This window comes from Jaculus jaculus, chromosome 5 (assembly GCF_020740685.1).
Source record: "Jaculus jaculus isolate mJacJac1 chromosome 5, mJacJac1.mat.Y.cur, whole genome shotgun sequence".
NCBI lineage: Eukaryota > Metazoa > Chordata > Mammalia > Rodentia > Dipodidae > Jaculus > Jaculus jaculus.
In genome coordinates this window covers 73,683,411-73,706,054 of record NC_059106.1, presented here as the reverse complement: position 1 = coordinate 73,706,054, position 22,644 = coordinate 73,683,411, and the positions used below count along the sequence as shown (strand labels likewise).

The window sequence follows — 22,644 nt, the reverse complement described above, 5'->3', positions numbered from 1 at the left end:
TCAAGCCCTCTCCACTCCCCTCCATGGCATTATCCTCCAAGGCCTGGCATAGGGCCTGTCACCACAGTATAACCAGTGGCTCCTATGACTTTTTCCCTTTGCTGTGACCCCCACGGCTCATCTCAAGCTCCCAAGAGTGAGGACCAGAGTTCCTTGTTTCCTTCTTACCCTCAAAGCGTGGACGGACCCCACGGGCATGGAGGGTGCCTGGGACTCAAGCCCCACCCTCCCACCCATCAGGCACCGACCACTCTCACCCAGCCTACACCCCACCTAGTAGAAAACACCCTGGTATACAGTCTGGATGAGCCCCACTTCTGGTACCATCCCCAAAGTGACCGCCAAAGGCCCCCTCCTCCCTGAGACAATACAGCTCACAACTCTACATGGGCCCCAGAGCCCAGCCCTTCTACATGGACGATGCTCAGAGAAGGGAGGCCACCTGCTTAAGATCACACCACAGTGTCTCAACCGGGACCAAAATTGGGGGCCTTGGCTCAGGCCCACCATTCTCTCCCCTTTCCTTTTGCTTGCTGCTCATGATTCAGGCCAAATAGACAAAGCTCTTCACGCTGAGAACTGAAGCCCAAGCACAGGCTAGTTCACAGGTGTGGCTAGATTTTCCCAAGGCACAGCCGCTCCCTGGGGACAGACTTCCCCTAGGCTGCTCTAAATAGTTCAAGGAGGGGGATAAGTATTAGAGCCCCAGTATCCAGTTCTCCCTGCAGTATCCAAACTCGACATGCCCACAAGGGGCATCTCTGAGCCAGACCCAAGCCCCCATCACAGAGGAGCACCTGCCCCGCCCCAAGCATCCAGTGAGCAGGAGGATGGGAGCCAGTGAAACTCCACCAGGCTCATTCATGGGGAGGTGCCACCCCACCCTCCGCCCAATACCACCAGGAGCCAGAACAGACTTTGTCCCCACCATACGCCTCAAAGTTAAGAAGGGGACCCCTGGCTTTCTCTGCTCCACATCATGCCTATCCCAAACTGTTCAGTCAGCAAGGAAGCACCAATAAACCAGCAGCGGATGATGAGTGACATCCAATTTCCCCTGCTGCCCCCAATTATTTTTAAGCAGGCTGCAAAATTCAGGCCATGGCCACAGCTCAGTAGAGGGGAGGTGGGGGCTCATTATAACTGGCCTTTCCTCCCCCACCCACAGCAAGGCAGAGAGCCTCCTCCCCATGGACACATCAACTGGCATAGGCTTTTACAGCCTTGTGCCCCGGAGAAACAGACACAAAAGCATGCATACACAGGTGTTTGTGTGTAGTCAGACATTCACAGGTGTTCTGCTCATGAACACACACATGCACACAGAATTATGACCTTACATGCATGCAGCAGCATAAATACCACACAGGGTAGAGAGTCGGCTGCAGACATACAGAGACGCACATTTTCCTATGTGTGAACACACAGGTGTTTGGCCCTGTATATGACAGGTGGTATTGGGTGAGATCTGCCCATTGCCCCTTCCCTGTGGTTCCGTAGACCCCAGGCCCCACCTCCTGCACCTCTGCTGCTCCCAGTTCATCAAGAAGCATTAAGTCCTTATCGTTCCTTGCCAAGGCCTGAACGAAGCCATCTATACATGCTGGCCAAGCCTCTTCATCAATTCAGTTCCCTTCAGACATGTCACACCCATTCTGAGATTCCCCCCCCCCCCCACCGTCCTCGGGGTACAGCACTTATTATTGTTCAGCTGCAAACTGAGACCCGGGGAAGGGATGTTTTTACATTACTTCCCACCCCTTAAAATAATACCGACCCACCTGAAGCTGAGTTAGTCATTGACTTAAAACCATTCTAGGGTGTGTGGACAGAGCCTGGCCTCTTAGGGGCACTTACCCACAGCCCATTCCCTGGAAGGACGCTGGCCTCCCAGGCATCCAACTGGGTATTACCCATGAGTAACCACCAGGGCCTATTTTTGCACAGGCCTCTTCCTCAGCCTTCTCAGGAGTTCCAGAAAAGACTGGCCCACCACCAACTCTCATGAGATCCCTTTCTGGTTTCCTCTCCCTCTCAGGCCAGAGAAGGCTGGTGGAGAAATTCAACAGGCATCCTCCTCTCTAGGGCCCCTTTGGGCTGAGGTGTGACGGGAGCTGCCTGGAGTAGTGTCAGGAACCCTGTCCTCACCTAAGCAGCCCCCTACCACCAGCTCCTCCAGGAGTTGGGCTGGGGTGGGGAGCGGGCACCTCAAGACAGGACTGGACCTCTGGGATCGATTACTGTCAGGCCAGCTGTGAACTGGGGTGCTGGGCGGCCAGAAGCTGCGTGGCTCGGCTGGGGTCCGGGGAGGGGCGAGGGCGGGGGCGCGGCGACGCGCACATCCGTTGCGTTTATCCACCTGGCAGCTCCAATTCGCGCGTCCGTCACTCATCCTCCACCTCCCGGGTGCCTGCTGCGGGGCCTCCGGGTCTTTTGCCCTGGTACTAAGCTGCGAGTAAGATGCTCCGAGACCCCTCTCCTGGAGCTCCGGCCCCTAGAGAGGCGTACACCTCCATCGGGCCTTCCGAGCTAGGGGGCGGGACCGAGGGCAGCGGGCGACCCCGGAGAGGCCTTCCGGATCTGAAAGGAGGATGGCTCCGTGCCACTCACAGGGTCTCTCGGTGGGGCGGCGGGGGTGGAGGGATCCGGAGGTCTGTCTCACACACGTTAAGGAGGGATGGGCGGGCCGAGTGGACAGGGGTGGGGGCGGGGGCGGGGGCGGTGCCGCGCGCGCGGGTGGCAGGGGAGGGGGCGGTGACTCAGCTGCCCTCCGCCCGCCTCCCCATAACTTTGCAGCAGCTGGAGCTACCGTTGCTACAGGAACCGAAAGCTTTTGTTCCCCAATGTCTGGGCTGCCCTGGCGGGAGGATGGTACCCCTCCCCAATTGTACCTAGGTCCCTCCACATCGCCAGAGGCCTTTCAGTCTAGCAGAACGCCACGGGCTCCGGACCCCCTTCCTCCTCCTATCCACCCGTCACTGAACCGCTCACGCTAAAGCCAGGTTTCTTCAAACTCCTTGGGCCCTCAGACCAGGTTACCCCCTAACTCTGATTCGCAATGCTAACTGCCCTGGAAAGTTCCTGATGATGTCTAATATCCTGAGGGAGAAGGGAAGGCTCTATGCCTACGAGTTGCTGGGGAACCGTGATCCCACTTCCCTGACCTCTGTATACTTGAACCTATACCTCGGAGTCCTTGACCTGGCATTCATAGTTGCCCTTAGGGACAGAGAAGATCCCAGAGGGGTTAAGCCAGACGATGATGGCCAGTGAGGGGGAGTCATGGGCTCCCTAGACGCATGGGGCAAGGCTTATTTTCTGTATTACCCATGAGGTTGGAGTAAAGGCACTAAAACCGATTTTGCATTTCTCCCTTGGGATTAGGACTGGTGAGGGACCTGACCTTGGTTTTGAAGAAAAACAGCGCAACACATTATCATTAGTGAATATTATAGGTGCCAGGTATTTCATACGTACAATCTGAATTTATCCTCCTAACAACTATATAGCGCACTGGTCACTGAGCCACTTTATAGTCAACTGAGGTTCAGAAAGGTTAAGTAGCTTGTCCAGGTCACACAGCTTTTGAACCTAGGTCACCTGACCAAAAGCTGAGATCTGAGCTACTCAGCTTCAGTAGCTGGGGATTTGGCAGAGGGGAAAGGGAGCAGAAGCCAGCGAGAACCTCCCTTTGTGTCACAGAAATGACCACAGCTGACACATACACCAGAGGAGACCTGTCCCTTTCTGAAGAGCGATGGGGAAGAGGGCAGTAGGGGAGAGGAGGCAGAGATCTTGGTCCTTCATCTTCCCTCGATCACCACAGCATACTCTCTAGTGTCCACCCGGACCCCCCACTCTCCAGGTGTCTGCTCTGTACCTAGGTCAGGCGAATTCACCCACAGCCTTCTCTGTGCCCATCGGACAGACTTCCCCCTTGTCCCCTATCCTGTGTGCGTGTGGGGGTGGGTGATAGACAGAAAGAAGTTCCCTGGGGATGTCTGCTCTAGTCCAACCAGACCTTTCTGAAGCCAGGACCAGACCCAGACAATCTGTGTCTGGCGCTGCTGGTATGAGTCCTCCATCCCACTCCTCTATCCCACTCCATCCCCAAAGCACGTAGTCTAGCGACCCGGAGTGTTGGGTCGTACTATTTATTCGAGGGGCACCTGGCCTCGCCCACCATCCTCACCTCCCCAGGGACTTTCCCAGTGCCAGTCCCCGCAGACACCGCTAATGCTCCTAATGCTAGGGCTGCGGAAACCCGGGGTTTGCCCGCGGGAGAAGGGGCGGCGGGTCCCGGGCTGCGGGCAGGGGGCGCCAGAGGGACGCCCAGGGGCCCGGCAGGCAGCTGGCAAGGCGGGCAGGCGGGCGGGCGGGCGGGCGGGCGGCATCTCTCGGCCCGGGCGCCCCTCCCCCCCGCGGGCAACCGACCGGTCGCCCGCTCTGCACTCGACGTGGCGAGGGGCACTTCCAGTGGCTATGCCCTCGGGCCCGGCCGACTGCGGGAGTGGCCGCGAACTTCACAGCCTACAACCTCCCCAAATCATGCCGGGGCCCCGAGGTTGCGGGAGGGTACGTCTGGTACTCCAGGTGCTGGGTGGTGCGAGAGGGATGTGTGTGTGTGGCGGGGGTGGGGGGAGCAGTCCTATCGAATATGAACCCGGGAGTAGAGACCGGTCGGATGGAGATTGAGGGAAGGGCTGGGGGAGACATGGGGGACACGGCCCCAATTCCAGGCTGGGGGGAGGGGACTTGCAGCAGAGATTGGCGAGGGAAGGCGGGACTCTGGGCAGATATGGGGGAGGGGGCACTTGGGGCAGAAATAGAGGGGGAGCGCGGTAGCCTTAGAGGCGCGGGGGAGGGCAGCAACAGACACGGATGGGGACGGGAACGACTCCGGGCAGAGATGAAGTAGACAGGACCAGGGTCCCGCACCCAGACTAGAAGGGGAAATGGGGGAGGGGGCAGCCGAGCTGCAGGTTGGAGAAAGGGGCTCTAACCAAGCTGGGGGAGCCCCCGCACTGCCGGGATCTTGGCCAAGACAGGCAAAGCCTCGAGACAGCGATGTAGGGACAGTCTGGGTCAGAATTCTAAAGGTGGGGGACTTTAACGTAGCCAGTAAAGGGGTCGGTCCAGTCTAGTGGAAGGGAGATAAAAAGGACTCATCAGAGATTGGGGGGGGGGGCTTCGGGACTGGGCTTGGGAGTCCCCCCCTCCTCCAAGCCTGGGGTGGGTGAGCGCTGAACGGACTCAGTTGGGGCCCTGGGAGAATTCGGCCGAGATGGGCTAGCAGGAGCTCCCCGAGTGCCGGCTGGTGCGGAAACTCGGGACGGCGCGGGAGGGCTGGGCGCGGGTCTGGGTCGGGGGTCCGGGGTGGCACACTCACCTGGGCGCCGTCAGCAGCAGGAGCGGGGGCCGGCGCTGGCGGAGGCGGCCACGGGGCGCAAGTTTGCCATCCCTAAGGCGGGGGCCGGGCCGGGTGCGAGGCAGCTCTCTGCAACCGCGCCGAGGGCCGAGGCTCCCGCTCCGCGGAGCGGCGAGTGCAGAAAAGGCGCCGCGGAGCAGCACGGGGCGGGCGGGCGGGAGGGCGCGGGCGCCGGGCCGGGCGCGGGCTCCTGCCGCCGCCGCCGCCGCCGCCTCCTCGCCGCGCCGCCCCCCGCTCCCCCGCCCGGAGCACCGCCCGCGCCGCGCGCCGCCTCCTATTCGCGGGCGGCGGCCGCAGCCCCAGGCTCTGATCGCCGGTGCCGCATCCTCGGTCTCTGAACGCAGCCTCCGCCGCCGCTGCTGACACCCAACCGGATTCCTCCGGCCGCTCCGGCCGCTGCCCGCAGCGCGCGCAGGGCCGAGTGACGGCCGAGGCGGGACGCGGCGCCTGCGCGGGCCGGGCCCGGGAGGGGGCGCGCGCCGGGCCGGGCGCGAGGAGCCGCGGGAGAAGGGGCGGGGGGCGGGGGCGACGCGCGCCGCCTCCTGTTAAAGGGGGAGCAGAGCCAGCGGAGCCAAGCGCGCCCTCCCCTTCCCCTCCTCCCCTCCCCTCCCCTCCCCTCCCCTCCCCACCCTGGGCCCCAGGCGCCGGCGCGGGAGAAGCCCTGGGTAAGCCCCCGCCCTGCCGGTAGCCTCCTGGACCGCAGAGCGAGGCGATCCGCGGCACCCCTCCAGCGATATCCCAGGCCAGAGTCATCTTGCGCAGCCAGGGTCTCCCGGGCTGTGGAGACGGAAGCATTTTCTCCCCCTCCCTAATATGCATTGCATATTGCGTGTTCCTGTGCATGCAGGTGCCACTCGTGTGCCCTGAACTTTGCATATGCATACAGGTGCCTTGCGTGTGCACTGCAATGTTGCCTGGCTGGATGCATGCAAACGCAAGCTCGGGTCCTGGATGGATGTTGCTCGGCCCTGCGCCTTAGGAATGCTGTATGGGTACCAGCTCACAGGTGCCACATGTGTGCGGAGTGCGGTGTGTATATAACTGGCATATATGAGCAACATATGTACACTGCAGTGTGGCATGTTTGCTGCATACTCTGGTGTAAATGCTGTAATGTTGCATGTCCCTGAGCACGGGGTTGCTACACGTGTGCAGTATGTTACATGCTTTCCTGAGACTCTCTCCCACAAGTGCCTTTCTCTGTGCCAGGGGCGCCCCCATGTTGCATCTGTTTGTGTAGAAGCCACAGAGATGACAGACCCACCCCATCCTGGCGCTGTGCCCAGGAACAGTTGGGTGGGGCCTGAGCCCACATGGCTTAGGAGGTACTCACAGATATTCCCATGGCTCAGGGCTCTGGTCAGGCGGTTTGTGGCCTGGGCATGTTGCCACAAGGAAGGTGGGCCTACTGGGGACACACCACTGCAGCCAAAACAAGTAGGTTAATCTGGTGGCTCTGGTCAGAGGAGCCAGCAGGGGGCAGCTTTGTAGTGAGGGTGGGATGGTGTCTGGTCATACTTTTGAAGGCTCTCCAGCCAGTCCTACAGGGACAAGGCAATCCGTATTCCTCCCCCATCCATCTTTCCACTTGTCACCCCTTGAGTTTTGTCACCCTAGACACTGGGACAAAATGAGAAGAGCTCACCTTTCCCCAGAGACAGTACCAGGAAGAGGCAGAGAACCGCCCCTGTGCCTTCCCTCTGTCCCTCCCCCTCTAACGGTCCCAGTGACATTTGTTGTGAGTGATTGGGAGAGATTATCGACTTTAATGGAAGGAGGTAATAAGAGGCGATGAAGGAAACTCACCCGTCACCTTAAGGGAATTTATGAGGCTGTATGAAGCAGGGAGGAGGAATGGGCTGACACACTCCCCTTTCCTGCTGGAATCTAAGGAGCCCAGTGCCTTGGACTTAGCACTGGCAGGCAGAGTACCAGAACTCTTGCTGGGCACCCTCAAACACACCCTGGCATCTCTGGTTTGAAAGCTCAGCTGCTACTGTGAAAGCTGAGCCAGGCAGGCCTTGCCATCTGCAAAGTGTTGAGAGCTACATGATACAGTGGGAAATCCTGGGCTCCCGCTTACTTGGGCACTGAGAAGCAGTAGGGTTCCCAGGTTTGGAGCCTAGAGGAAGTGGATAAAAGTGGAGACAGTGGCCAGGACATGGAATGTCTATACAAATATGAGGACTGCCCCTTAGAAGTCCCCACAGCCCTATCCACCAGAGCTCCAGCCTCTTCCTCTCCCACAGAGCTGCCTTCCTCTTCATGAATATTCATGATCATTTGTATGCCTGAGACCCAGAACCCAAAGAAACCCAGGCAGGTCTCTGGCAGATGTAATGCAGCTGGATCTTTAAAGTCCTCCTCCTTCCCCACCCCCAGTCCCACCATCCAGCTGGGTGAGGGGTGATGGGAGGGGCTGCCTCCAAAGAGACAGCAATGTGTTTCCTTCTGTGCTCCTCAGTAGCCCTCTGACTTCTTGACCCTTTTATTCAGCCATAACAATGTGTGCCTGGGAAAGACAGGTGGTGGGACATGGTAAGGGACAGGCAGGGTTGACACTACATACCCCAGAGGCTCACAGAGAAGGCTGGGGAGGTCAGCAAGAGCTAGATGGAGAGCAGGACCTCCCGGGTCAGTGCTGAAGCTAGCTGAAATAGGGCAGCCACCTGAAAGGCTCTCCCTACATCAGGGCTTCCCCACCTCCTTTCCCAAGAGCTCTGGCCCTTCTAGACTCTCTCTGGTGATAATGCCACTCGCCTGCCCGCCCGCCCGCCCGCCCGCCCGGGAGGACTTGGAGTAATTACAAATCGTTTCCATATTCAAATCCAGCTGGTTGAGGAGAAATTACTTCTCTGAACAGCCCAGGCGGGGGTGGGAAAAACACATCTTAGCACCAGGAGGGGCCCCCACGGAGCTTGGGGTAGAGGCACCATGGGAAGAGGGGCCATCCAGTGTTTTAACCCAGAGGACTTGGGCAGAAAGAAAGACTACTTACTCTATACCCAAAGGACAATGGCCCAGACCTTCTGTTTCATGATCCTTCCCTTGGGAACCTCTGATGGCATGAAGAGGCCATGAGAGGCCAGGCTCTGTACCTTGACCTACTGCCATGCTAGGTGACCTTGAGAAAGTCCCTAGCTTTCTGGGTCTCTGCTTTCTTAAATGTGGAATGGTATTAACTATCTGAGCCTGCGGGCCAGAAAGGTCAAAGGTATGGAAGAGCAAGCGCTAGGCTCTGGAAAAGGACCTTTTGTAATAATGATCTTATTAGCAATTAATTAATATTTTTGATAACAATCACAACCACCAATGGCCTAGCTGGCAGGCGACATGCTATCAAAGGCCAGACCAGCAGGACAGCTCATGAGAAGATGAGGGTACAGCAAGGGAGCTCCCTGGCCTCACTGGCCTGGCCTTGGTCTTGCTTCCCGCTGGGCCAGCTCTGCTATGCTTCATTGCCCTTTAAACAGATGAGAAAATGTTCTTCTTCCCTGCCCAGTGATTTATTTGGCCCAGAGCCTAGGCAGGTTTCCTTCCGGCCTATGGGACCTAGAGTGCCCCTCACTCAACCCCTGCCTACCATTGCCACTCACCAGGAGCTTTAGGGTTACCCAAAGCTCAAAGAACCGAGGCTTCCTTTCGATCCCACACCTACGTGAACACCTCAGTAGCTCAAAACATGTCCCCAAAGATGCCCAAAGCGATGTGACAATCTCTTCTCTAAGGTCTGCCCCAGAGCTCCTGTTTCTGTCTAACACCTCACTGTTTTGAATATCATAGCTACTAGAGGGCTATGCCTGTGAAAGTAGGTGGCCCTCTGTGCCTACAGGAAAAAGGCCTTCCATCCTTCCTGCTGCAGGTACTCAGGGGGTTAGGGGCCTGAGGCAACCTGAACTGGGCATTTGTCATTTTCTTTGTGTTGCAGATTGGGAGCAGTTACTACCTAGCCAAATCCTCCCAGAGGGTCCTGGGTGATTTTCACACATGTCCCATAGAGAAGGGTACACACAAGTGTTTACAGAGCCTGGTGTCAAGGCTTTATTGGTGGGGGGGAGACAGAATTTCATGCAACGCGGACTAGCCTCAAACTCATCATGTAGCAAGAATGACCTTGAACTTCCAATCGTGCTACCTCTGAGTACAGAGTGCTAGGATGACAGGCATACACCACGCTCCCAGTCTGTGCAGTGCCGGGGATGGAGCCCAGGGCTTCTTCCTGCGTGCTAGGCAAGCACTCTACCAAACGAGGTCCAGCCCCAGCCCAAGAAGCCTCCTTTTTCATTCACCCAACAAATATTTGTAGAGTGTTTGCTGTGTTCTAAGGGCTGGATCCAGTCCATCAGCAAGTTCATCTGTTCCTCTACCTCCAAAAATATCCCTCTTCACATCAGCACTGCCAACACCAGAGTCCTAGGGCCTGGGCTCTCCAGACTTACCTCTGCGCCCTCCCACCTCCTCCTCCCCCACCCCATGCCATCTCTTTAATATGAAGTAGAGTGTGTGGCTTCCACTGCACTAAGCATGGGGGTCTCCAGGCTCCACAGGCCCTGGCCCCTGGCATCCTTTCCAGACCCGTCTCCTCCTCCAGCCCCACAGACACCGAGCTCCAATCTGTCACACACATCCTTCTTGCTGTTCTAGGAAACTCCAAGCTAACTTCCTTCTTATCAGAAAAGCTCAACTCTTACATCACCTCCTCCATACCATACATCTAAAACAGCACACCCCCCCCACACACACCTATTATCCCATGTCATGTCCCTTATATACTTTTTTAGATAGCACTCATTTCCCTGAAAACATGTTCTTTCTTTATGAACATATCACCTGTCCCCCTGCCTCCCATGAGCTATGAGTTGTGTTAAGACAGGACCCTGTCAGTCTACTCATAGGGGCTTCTTGTTCCTGCATGCAAGGCAAGCACTCTACCAAATGATGCCAGACACAAGGGAGATATTCAGTACATACTTGTTTAGTGAATGAATAGTGAAAGGGCCAGGAGAGACCCAGCTCTGCCAGAACTTTCTGGCTATGACCCTTGACCCATGCTTGCCAAGAACACAGTCTCTTCCTTTCCCATAGGTTGAAACAGAACGAGATAAGGCTCTGGAGTCACACAGATATGGATCCCTGCCTCCATCCCCTCACTAACTGTGTGACCTTAGGCAGGTCACTTCAGGTCACTTGGGCTTGCTTGCCAATCCTTCAGTTTTCTCTTCTATAAAATAGAAATAATGACCCCCAACTTCTCAGAGCCATAGAGATAATGAAGACAAGGTACCTTTCACAGTGCTGTGCCTTGAAGGGGTCATCTGTGTGACTGTGAGCCCATTTCAGACTTACTCAAGGCCCAGGGCTGGTCCAGGTTATGGAGACATAAAGATGACTCAGAATGGGGGATCCCTAAACTTGACCCCTTCCTAGCACCCTCCATAAAGGAAAGACCTATTAACAAGAGCTCTGTCTGCTAAGACCATCAAGAGAAGGGCCCAATGGAGCCCAAGGATGAGATGCCACCATGGGAGTTGGCAGTTGTGGTTCTGGACTGTGTGTGTGTGTGTGTGTGTGTGTGTGTGTGTGTGTGTGTGTGTGTGTAGGATTCATAAGTGTATAAACTACATGTATAACCTCAAGACTCTGGTCAAGGGGCACCCACCTGTTCATCACCTCCTGCTTTAGGCTGGGGCCATATAGTTCCTCACAGGAGGCAGGCAGCTCCAGCACTCACTTGATGACTTCCTACTGATCTAATCCCATACTCCCCTGCTGAAGACCTAAGGACAGGCCCTCGCAGCCACTCCAGGCCACCAAAGGTGGCATGCGCACCCTGAGGCCGTGGACCTGAGGGTGGGAGAACTGCTTCCAGCTCCTTCCCAGTGAGGCACAGGAGACTTGTTCAGGGAGAGTGGCAACTTTCAGCAGGCCAGGGACACATGGGTGGTGGAGGACCCCTGCATTCTGACCATCTGGGTCGCCCCAGGTCCTCTTCTCTGGGCTCTGTGCCACCTGGATCCTCCTGAACTGGGCTTGTGCCAGACAGGACACAAAAGGCAGAACAGACAAGGTGAGGGGACCTAGGGAACATAGAGATCTAGGAAGTGGGGGGACAAGCTCACACTGTGGAGCCCTCTGGGGGCAGATACCATGTCAGCTGCTTTGTACTTATTGTCAAAATTAGACCACAGAGCCACCCTAAAATCTGTATGGGCACCCCATTTCACAGATGAGAAACTGGTTTAGAGAGAGTCTGAGACAGGACCTGCGCCTCCGCCTTCCTCAGGACTTGTGCAATGCCTTGCTTCAGCTCTGGCCTGTCCTCATCCTCCTCATCACCTCCCCCAGAGGACAGACCAAGCACCAGCTGCGGAAAACGATTTATTTCGGGATTAGAGTTGATCTACTGAAGAAGACCAGCTCCCTCAGGGTGAGAGACTTGGAGGGCCTAACTCCCGTGCTGGTGCCTGCAAGGAAAGGCTGGAATCTTGGGGGTGTCAACCAGAGTTGCTGAGAACAAGGCATAGGACCATCAATACCTACACACCTCCCCAGTGGGTGGAACCACACCTCTCGCCACCCACACACCCCAAGAAGACATCAGTGCCTCACTTGGAGGATAGCAGAAGCTGCTGGATGAGGGTGTAAACCTTCTATTCACCACCAACCCCGGCACGAGTCTGCTGTGGGGGGCTCCAGGCTAGGGGAGTGGGCTGTGGATGGGGCTGGGAGGTAGAGAAGGCCTCTGAGGGCTGTGGTTGGAGGGGAGGGGCCTTGCTTGCCTGGCTGAGCCAGTGTGCTGCATGTCAGAGTGGGAGTGAGTGGGGCTGCGGGTACATGAGTGGGCGGTTGTATGCGTCAATGTGTAGGGGAAGAGTCTGTGTGTGTATATGGTGTGCCTGGCTCGGGTTTTGTGTATGTCTGCCTAAACCTTGTACGTCAAGAGCCTGAACCTGGCTCTGCGATCTCTGCTGAGAGAAAGAGAGAGAGTGTGTGTATGTCTATCTGTCGGTCTGTCTGCAGAGCATGTGGCGTTTATGCATTTATTTTACTGTTTACATGCATGTGTGATGTAGAACGCACGCCCGTGTGTAATGCTGGGGTCTATGAATTCACTTGGTGTCTTGGTGAATGTGAGGTGTGTGGGCAGGGTAGTGTTAGTGTGCTTGTGTAACCCTGGAGTTATGTGCAGCCAGATCATAGTATTTCCTTGTATTGGTGTGTATGTGTGTGCGCGCGGCTCACTGGCCTTGGGTGAGTCAGGGTGTGTGGCATTTACAGGCCAAAGCAAGATGTGTCTGTGTGGGTCTGTGCTCAGTATGTACCTTTGTCATTCACTGTGCTTTGGGTACCAGTGGGCCCCAGTCTTCTAGTAGGGTCTCCATGTGACACTATTTGGTATGTGCCTATGAATGGACAGGTGCTTAGGTGAGGGATGTGGATCAGCAAGTGGTATGTGTCTACAGACCCTCCAGCCTTTTGCTTCTCACCACCAGGGACCCTGCGGGGTGGGGGGCCGAACCTCCTGGGAAGCCTCATCCCACTATGGGACTGGAACTTTGGCCACACCAGGCATTTGTAGCTAGTATGGCAAGATCTATGCCTAGTTTCCCCAGTGGTTCCCCCTCCTAAAGAACCCTGAGGGCTGGAGAGATGGCTTAGCTGTTAAGGCACTTGCCTGCAAAGTCTGAGGACCCAGATTCGATTCTCCAGTACCCATGTAAGCCAAATGCACATGGTGGCACATACATCTGGAGTTCATTTGCAGTAGCTAGAGGCCCTGGTGCTCTCTTTCTCTCTCTCCTTCTCTCCTTCCCTCTCTCTCTCTCTCTCTCTCTCTCTCTCTCTCATTAAAAAAGAACCCTGAGACTAAGGGCCACAGGTCAGGTCAAGGTCACATAGTGAGGAAGACAGGCTCCTTTTCTGATAGTGTCCATCACTGGCTCTCCACTCACAAAGAGCCCCACTCCTGAGGCTGCCAGTGCCCCGTGCCCTGCCCAGTCTTCCATGGAATGAATTTTAATTTCCGTTCGCTCAAGGCAGGCAGGTGCACGAAGCTCTGAGCTGCGGTCAGGTTGGAAGCATGGGTGCTGGGGCCACCAGAGAACCATGGAGTGGAGGAAGGGAGTGCAGATTTGAATTTCAAAGGCAGCTGGAGTTCCAAGTGCATCTGCGCCTGCCTTGTGCAGTTGTGTGTATGTGTGCATTTTTGGTGCATCCGCCAATGAGCACCTGCAATGTGGAATGTGTCTGGATGAAAACATACTTTGTGACCATGCCTCTGTAATACCCTGGGAGTCCTTGCATTGGCCATGTGACAGCTTGAGGGTTCATAGGGGACTCTTACCAAATGAATGCCCCTGAGAGCCTTTCTGAGCATGCTGCCTCTGGGCAAATGTATGTTTGGGGAATATATGTGTGTACCAGTGTCCGTGGTCCATTGTGTCTGTGTGCTTGATGCTTGTCACTGAGGAGACATCTGCAGGGGGATGGGGACATATCAATGTGTTTGTATACACACAAAGGGGAGTATTTACATTCCCACGTGTGTATCTGTGAGCCTGTGCAAGCATGTATCTATAGAAATGACTGTGGGTGGGCACATCTGTGACTTACTGAACCCCTGCTCTTACCCCCACATACGTCTGCGAGTACGTCAATGTGTTTGTGTACTAGGAGGTCTGTGTCAAAGCACAGCTCTGTAAGTATTTGCACCTGTGAGTGTTGGTGTGTCTGTGTAAGTGAATGGTTAGGGGACTGAGTGTGTGAGTGTGCGGTAGGGTCACAGCCCGTGGGAGCACAGGCATAGGTGACCCATGCCCCCACCGCCAAGCCGTGTGCCAGCACTACCACAGTCCTCTCTGGACACTGGGAGGGGACTGAACCCTCCCCTCACAGGAAGAGGCCACCAGCCCCAAGCACACCCTCCCCTCCCCCAGCAGCTGATGCTGACCCACACGCACCCAATGTGCTTTTGGGAGGCAATGGCCAGAGAGGATGGGCCATTAGTGGGAGGGGCAGCCCAGTGCTTATTTTACCATCTTGCTGGCTGAGGGCATAGGGGCAGCTCATCCATCTTGGGCAATGGGCCTTCACAGCTACGACATCTCCACTGTCTGTGACTGTGCTAGAGATGGAAACTCCCAATAGAGCTCCAAAAGGACCAGCTGGTCCACAAGCAGTGGTCTCCCTGAGTAAGCACACACAGAGCCTTGGTTCAGACACACAACATTCCCACGAAGCCCTCACATCCAGAAGTCTAGAGCATCCGCGTGTTCACACACATACACGCTGACTCAGAGAGGTGAATTTCAGTCACTTGACCAGCCCCACCCTTCCCTGAGTCTCAGGCCCAGAAGAGAAAGAGGCTCAGAAGACCCAGAGAATAGGGCAACTGCGAGTCATTCCATCACTCTCATATTCTATTTGGAGGATCTAGAGGTTGCTCACCCCAAGTCCGGCCTCCCAGATGTGTTCACATAAGGGTTAGGAGGCAAAGTGCAGACCCCAAACCCAGCCATTCTTTTAAGGTGTCATTGCACAGCCAGAGGTAGGTAAGGGCCAGGGTCTGCCTCTACATGGGGGGTCCCAGAGACCTGGCTGGGCCCAGGGAGAGGGTGTCAGGGTGCCCAAAGATAATAAGGGAAGCACTAGAGATGGAATAATAGCTGCGAGGCTCCTTTCCCAGCAGACAGCCAGCATTTGAAGAAGCAGGGGCTGACTACTCACTGCCAGGGCTTAGCGAGAGGTCCGGCCCCAAGGCTCTGCTCCAGAAACATGGACTGCCTCAGTGAAGGACAGAAAGAAGTGAGAATGCAGGGCCATGGAGGTGAGGGAGCACTAGACAGAAGAGGCAGAAATAGTATGCTAGGCTCCGTGTGTGTGTGTGTGTGTGTGTGTGTGTGTGTGTGTGTTTATATACTTGGGGGAGGCTGCACTAAATACCAAACACTTTGTAAGCAAAACCCAAGGTGGATTTTATTCTAGAAGCAAAGGAGATCCTTGAACAGTTTTGGATGGGAAAGAATCACAGTCAAGTTTGTTGGCCTAAGAAACAAGTGAAACAGTGGAGCAGGGCCTGTGACACAGGCCTGTACTCCCAGAAGCCAGGGAGGTTTGAGGCAGGAGCACGGAAAGCTGAAGGCCTGCTTGAGCAACTTGGTGAGACTCAAAATAAAAACGCACACACACATTATAATTTTAGCAATTTTCTATAGTTAGACATTCAGATTTAGGTCTTTAAAAATATGCATTTGTGTGTGTGTGACATGCATGCCACAGCACACATGTGGAAGTCAAAGGACAGCTTCGAGGTGTCTGGGCTCCACCTTCTTTGAGACAGGGTCTCTTGCCACTGCAAACACCTGCCTAGCTGCAAACGAATGTCAGGCTGATGCGGGAGAGAGCTGTGAGATTAGCATTCCCGTGCCAACAGCTCTCAGTTCTCAGGTTCTTGTCCATGTTAACAGAGAATTGAGAATACAGATTCAGAGGAAGGGTAAATTATGCAATTTATATTAGGGAGAGTTAGGATTAGGAGGGAAAGCAAAGCAGGGAAGCCCAAGCCTGGCTGGGAAGAGGGAGGGGACACCAAAAAAATCTCCCTCACTATGGGAAAGGTCTCTCTCCAGGGAGGAAGCCCCTGGGGAAGAGGTTCTCACAAACATGGAAAGCAAGCAGGAAAGTGCCCAGTCAAAAAGAAATTCTCATGGCTTAGTGATTAAGGCACTTGCCTGTGAACTCTAAAGACCCAGGTTCAATTCCCCAGTACCTACGTAAGTCAGATACACAAGGTGGTGCATGCATCTGGAGTTCATTTGCAGTGACTGGAGGCCCTGGTATGCCTATTCTCTCTCTCCCTCCCTCTCTTTATCCAATAAATAATTTTTTTTTTTTTTGGTCTTTCTAGGTAGGGTTTCACTCTAGTCCAGGCTGACCTGGAATTCACTATGTAATCTCAGAGTGGCTTTGAACTCATGGCAAACCTCCTATCTCTGCCTCCCGAGTACTGGGATTAAAGGCATGTGCCACCACGCCCGGCTAAATAAAATATTTTTTTGAAAAATAAATTCTTAGCCTGGGCATATTGGTACATACCTTTAATCTCAACATTGAGGAGGGCAAAGGTAGAAGGGTCGCTATGCATTTGAGGCCAGCCTGAGACTACATAGTGAATTCCAGGTCAGCCTGGGCTAGAGTGAGACCCTACATAGAAAACCCAGAAAAAAACAATTCTCCCCCATTCCAGCTAGGCTGGGAGGGTGGAAGGGGAAGCTGCAAAGCTCTCTCTCACATAAGGCAGAAGGGGTAAAGAAGGGTAAGAGGGCCAAGAGAGAGCTAAGAAAATTCATACACCAGTTTTGGGCCCATTTATGTGAATCCAACATCCAATTAGAGTGAGCCTCATCACCAGACTCAGGGCTGTAAGGGAGAGAGACCTGATTGGTTGATGGGCCCAAGAGGCTGACAGGAAAGGCCAGCCCAGAGGTGTGCTGAGCCTGGGAGAAGTTGAGGAAGAAGCTGAGGAGTTGTTGCCTTCAACCATCTTGGATGAGACAGTATCAGATGCCAGTTGTAGCCTTGCCAGGGCAGGAAAGGTGGCATCCAGAGACAAGGCTGCTTTGCTCTATCTGTATCAAGACTAGCTACACCCTCCTGCTTTGGATGACCCTGGCTCTGCCTCCATTGCCATGGGCACACTGGGATCACAGAGGTATATGCCACTTTGCATTCAATTTTATGGGGGTCTTGGGGAATTGAACCCAGGCTGGCAGGCACCTAAAGCAAGCACCTTTAACCTCTGAGCCATCTTCCCAGCCCTCAGATTAAAAAAAAAAAATTGTTTTAAATTTCAAAAAAAAAAAAAAAAGGGAGTTGGGGCTATAGCTCAGTGGTAAAGTGCTTGTCTCGCATGAGGGAGACCCTAAATTCATTTCCATCATCACAAAAGAAGGAGGAGGAGGGAAGGAGAGGGAGAAAGACAAGACTGGGGCAAGTGGGAGGCAAATTAGAGGTGGAGATCTGCCGCACAGTGATTCATTTATTTAACAAATATTGATTAATGGCTTACTAAAAGTGTCCAACACTGAGTGAGCCAGACACATCTAGATCCCAAGGAACTTGTAGATCCAGACCTGGTCACTGCTGCATTTCCACAGCATCACAGTCTACTAGACCAAGGCAGGCAGATGAAAGTGCACCCAGGGATGGCTACGGTAAGCACGAAGAAGAGAAGTGGAAGGAAAAGGGGGGCTGTTTCAGGGAAGGTGGTCAAGGAAGATGTCTCTGAGAAGGTGACATCTGAGCAGACACCTGAGGGAGGTGAGGAATGTTTGGAGGAAGCGCTGTCCAAATAGGGGAAACTGCAGGTGCTAGGGCCCCCAGGGGGAGTGTGCCATTTACTCAGAAGGGGAAAGAGTCACAGGAAGTCGATCGGTTCTATTTTGGACTTGCAGCATTGAGGCGCCTTCAGGACATCCAGTGACAGTGACCAAGAAACAGGAGCGATTTGGGAAAAGATAGGGATTAAAGAGAAGGGCACTGATGCAGGCAACTGCAGGGAGAATGGAACCAACTGCAGGCAGAAGACATGGGCTGTGAGACATGAGGGTTGGGGACCACATGATGAAAATGGCAGCCCCACCGCAGAGATGGCTCAGTGATAAGGCATTTGCCTGCAAAGCCAAAGGACCTAGGTTTGATTCCCCAGTACCCACATAAAGCCAGATGCACAAGGTGGTGCATGCATCTGGAGTTTGTTTTCAGGGGCTAGAGGCCCTGGTGCACCCATTCTCTATCTGCGCGCCTCTGTCTCTCTTTCTCTCTCTCTCTCATAATAAATAAATAAATATTACCACTGCCCCTTCTGCAATCCAATCTCGTGCCTGAGATAAAGAGCCAGGGGACCCAGCTGTGCTGCTGGCAGGATCCCCCTTCAAGAAGGCCTCCTGGGCTCCCCTGGTTCCTGCGGTCCCTCATTCTGACCATCAGAGTTAATTCTTCCTCCACTTCCTCTTGAGGCAGGGTCTCCCACTTCACAGGCCCCTTTCAGCTGTTATCAAACTGGAGCAGCAGGGGAGCCCTGGCTGAGATTCTGGAGGTTTGAGTCTGATTTCCCAGGTGGTCTCTGGGCCTGCTTCAGCCTGCCAACCGGGATTTGGAGAGACATTAAGCATGACCTTCCAGCCCTCCTGTGATCAGGATCTTTGAGTGAGAGATCCTGACTTCCATAGGGGTTTTCTGGTGTGTCGGTACCTGTTCAGCACCTGGCACAGGCTGGGGAGGTGGAGCCCTGCTTTGAGCAGCTGCTGGTTCCCATGGTGTCAATTCTCCCAGGATGGCCAGTTTAAACTACCAGTGGGAAGTCAACTGGCTGAAATCCTTAAAAAAACATCTAACAAGCAGCTTTCATGAGCTGGGAGAAGATGGTCTGAGCATCTTCTCAAACCATTTCCAGGGAGACAGAGAGAGGGAGGGAGCCTGGGGGTCACCTCTGCCCCAGAGAGAAACTCTGTGCTTGTTTGCTTCATTGCTCCTCCAGCTCTAGCTGTGTAGCATCCCGCCCAGGCCCTGTATGTACCCAGTGCATTTCCTACACAAAACATGCTCAGGGGCTGGAGAGATGGCTCAGTGGTTAAGGTGCTTGTATGCAAGGCCTAACAACCCAAGTTCAATTCCCCAGTATCCATGTAGGGCCAGCTGTACAGACAGGGTGGCACATGCATCTGGCATCTGTTTGCATGCAGGCCCTGGCATGCCTATTCTCTCTGTCTCTCTTCTATCTCTCTCTGCTTGCAAATCAATAAATATATTAAAATAAAAACATGGTCAGGACCCCCCCCTCCTACCTTCACCTGCTTTGCTTTGCCCTTGGAATTAGAAACCAGAAAGCCAGGGGCCACAGATGGCAACATCCTGACCCACAGCTGTGGTCACTGCAGGCCACTGACCTGGATGTCAGACCTAACTCTGCCACTAGCTCTCGGAAAGTTCCTGTGCCCTCACTTTCCCCATCTGTGAGATGGGCAGCAAGTGCTAGCCCCTCCAATAGCCCTTTCACATGCGAGAGCCTGCAGTTTTGCCTCTCTCTGCCTTAGGTTCAGTGACTGCTCAAGGCCTCCTCTCTCAAACATATCCCCAGCCTCTTAGACCCTCCCTGCTTGTAGTGCCCCCCACTGCCTCTGGCTCCCCAGGCTCCCCGATAAGGGGCCCAACTAATTACATTAGGATTTCATGCCAATTAGCAAACAATTACATGGGCAAATTGGTGCCTAATTTGGAGCAATAAGACAGCTCCACTGGCTGAGGAAAGACAGCCTGGCCCTATGGGGCCCCCCAGAGGATGGGGGCCAGCTTTCCACAGAGTCATGCACCAAACCTCAGCTCTCCTTTTAGGATCCTTAAGCGACTGTTCATGGTGCACCCTGGCCAGTGCCAGCTGAGCAGACTGGGCTGGCTTCATGGAGGAGCTGGGGAGGCAGGAAGGAAGGTGGCATGGGTGAGTCAGTGGAGGGGTCTGTGATTAACATGAGCAAAGGCCTGAATGCTGGAATGAGGGAGAGGGCATACTCAAAGCTAATGGAGAAGCTGGTTGGGTAAGAACACAGGTTGGTGGTGAGCTATGGCCGAAGAGGTATGGAGGGCCAGATGTGGAAAGTCAGAGCAGGGAATTCATCCAAACATTCTTTTACGTGAGGCACAGAGCATTTAGAGAGGGAGCAAATGGTGCTGGGACCCATCTTGGGTTTGTTTTTTGTAATATTTACTTGTGAGTAGGGGTGATGGGTGCACAAGTGCTCCATTCACGGCAGACAAACGCCAGATGCATGTGTCACTTTGTGCATTTGGTTTTACATGGCTACTGGGAAAATGAACCTGGGCCTGAAGGCTCTACAAGCAAGTTCCTTTAACTGTTAAGCCATCTTTCTACTCCCTCATCTTGAGTTCAGTCTCTTGAGGTCTGGTCTCCCCTTTTAAGACATTACTATCATTATTCAAGTTCTCAGAGACCACCGCTCTAGCCAGCAATCTGCCCCCACCACACAGACACGCCATTTCTTGCCCAAGTGATCACCCTGTGACCCAAGCCCAACCCTGTTCCTCCTCTGCTTAAACCCTCCATGGCCCCTTGGTTCTACTGCCCTCTGCCTCACAGCCTTCCACCATCTGGCCCCTGGGCACATACTAGCTTTCCCTCTGAGTCCTCGCTCTACTGTAGGAGCTGGGCACCATACACACACTGTGCCAGGCTCCTCACCAACTGGTCCTTGCTGCTTCCTTTGGTTCAGATTGGTTTAAATCACCTGTTTGCTTGTTACCAAGCCCCTCCCAGCCCACTTCCCCACCTCCCCATTCCTTCCCCAAGCTCCACTCCTCCATCCTCTGGGCTCCTTCTGGGTCCAGCTGCATGTGTTAGGCTTCCTAGTCCTGCTGGGTTGGAGCTGCCTACAGTAAAGGAGGAGAGTATTAAGCTTCCTACCTCCAGGACCAAAAAAACAGAAGGCAAAGGGTGGGCTGAAAACATTCTTCTTCCCTGCGGGACAACGAGGACACTGAGGCAGAGAGCCACAGCCATAGTCACGAGTGTGGTTTCTCTTAGGAAGGAAAGCCAGGTTTTTCAGCTCTTGCCCACCGGAGCCACCACGTCTATCCCCAACCCCTCCTGACTTGTTTTGGCACATCCTCACAAAGCCTGCAGTAGCCACCTCCTCCTCTCTCCTGTCTCCCCCCCAACTGCCCCCAGGCACTTTCACCTCAGCCTGGAATGGACATAGTAGAGAAAAAAAATCCCTGTGTCCAAGGATCCCTAGAAAGTAACATAGAGGCAGAGAACAAATCGCAGCATAAAGAACTGTGGGCAGCCTCAAGGAGGAACCTCCCGACCATCACACTTGGTGATTCCTAGAGGGATGGCCCATGAGAAGGGGCACTGGATGGAGCGGGGGGGCGGGCATGGGAAGGGGGGCTGATCTCTGAGAGCCCAGGAAGAAGCCACAGTCTGAACCCAGACCTTCTTGGGAACAGAGGGATGACCCAGCTGACTTTCCTGGAAGCTTCCTTCTCACTTAGGGGGCTGCTTCTCCATCTCAAGGCCCATCACTCATGTTAATTACCGAAGAAAAGCCGATTTCTCCTCATTCCCAGACTCCAAACGACAGTATCATTAGGCTGGTAATGTGCAGAGAAATTGTGCGTGTCTGTCTTAGAACATGTCCTGAGCCAGGATGGGTGAGGGCACCCCTGGCAGAGGTTTGTCTCCAAGATGTCCCTGTGGCAGAGAGCCAACTTCAGAGGAGATACTGTGCCACCCGGGCAAAGGTGCTCTCCCTCTGTGTTCAGTGGGCATCAAAGATGGAGACTGAATCCTTCTAGCCACAGGTGTGGGTAACAATCTACAACACACCAATCTTGTCAACTGTTAACAGGGCTGTTTTGGATTTACACGAGGACCCAGGTCCCTTATCTCAGCTGGACTTCAGCTCAGCCTATCTATTGCTTCATCCCTGCCCAGTCTTGCCTGCATCCTATTCTCTGAGCTCCTGCCCAGCTCTGGACCAAGACACAGCTGGACAACTTCTTGCATCTGGGAGGGAGGAGCTGGCCAAGTCACTGAGCACAACATGCCCTCCCCACCCTGGAACACTAGGCACTGCTCACACACGCCTCTTCACACCAGGCCTTGTTCAAACCCATTCAGCACATGGGAAGACTGAGGCCCAGACAGGTAAGGTGATCTGCCCAAGGTCAAGTCTCAGAGCTAAGCTAACCCAGGCCTTCCGCATGCCGAAGCTCTGGCTGACAGCAGTCCCTTCTCAATCCACCTGGCATTCTAGGAGCACATTCCCTCTCAGCTCCTGTCCTCAAGCTGAGGTGGTGAGGCAGAGGCAGGCTGTACGAATGTAATTATAGTTCAATGTGATCCACGCCTGCCACAAAAGAGGAGTACAAAAGGTTCATCTCACCAGCCTTCAAAGAAATGCAAATTAAAACAATACAATACTGGTTTTTACCGATTGAAATTAATACAGGTTTTTGTTTTGCTTTTTTTTTTTTTTTTTTTTTTTTAAGACAGCCCCAGTGTTGATGAGAACTGGAATCCAGGCTCATCTCAGACTCTGCTGATGGAGGCTAAAGTAGAACAGCTTTCCTCGAAGACCACTGGGCAGTTGGTGTCAAGAGCATTCAAACCAGACCATTTAGTCCTGTGAATCTACTTTTAG

The 22,644-nt window shown here is 54.3% G+C and overlaps 1 protein-coding gene across 6 annotated transcripts in view; it reads right to left on the bottom strand.

Annotated features, from left to right (window-relative positions):
- The window catches only part of Adgrb2 (adhesion G protein-coupled receptor B2), a 37,002-nt gene extending 31,484 nt beyond the window's left edge, over positions 1-5,518 (bottom strand). For all 6 annotated transcript variants that reach the window (XM_045149319.1, XM_045149320.1, XM_012950308.2 and 3 more), the window contains exon 1: positions 5,390-5,518. The gene's annotated coding sequence lies outside the window, so the exon portion shown is untranslated. The remainder of the gene's footprint in view (positions 1-5,389) is intronic.
- Between the last annotated feature and the right edge of the window lie 17,126 nt (positions 5,519-22,644).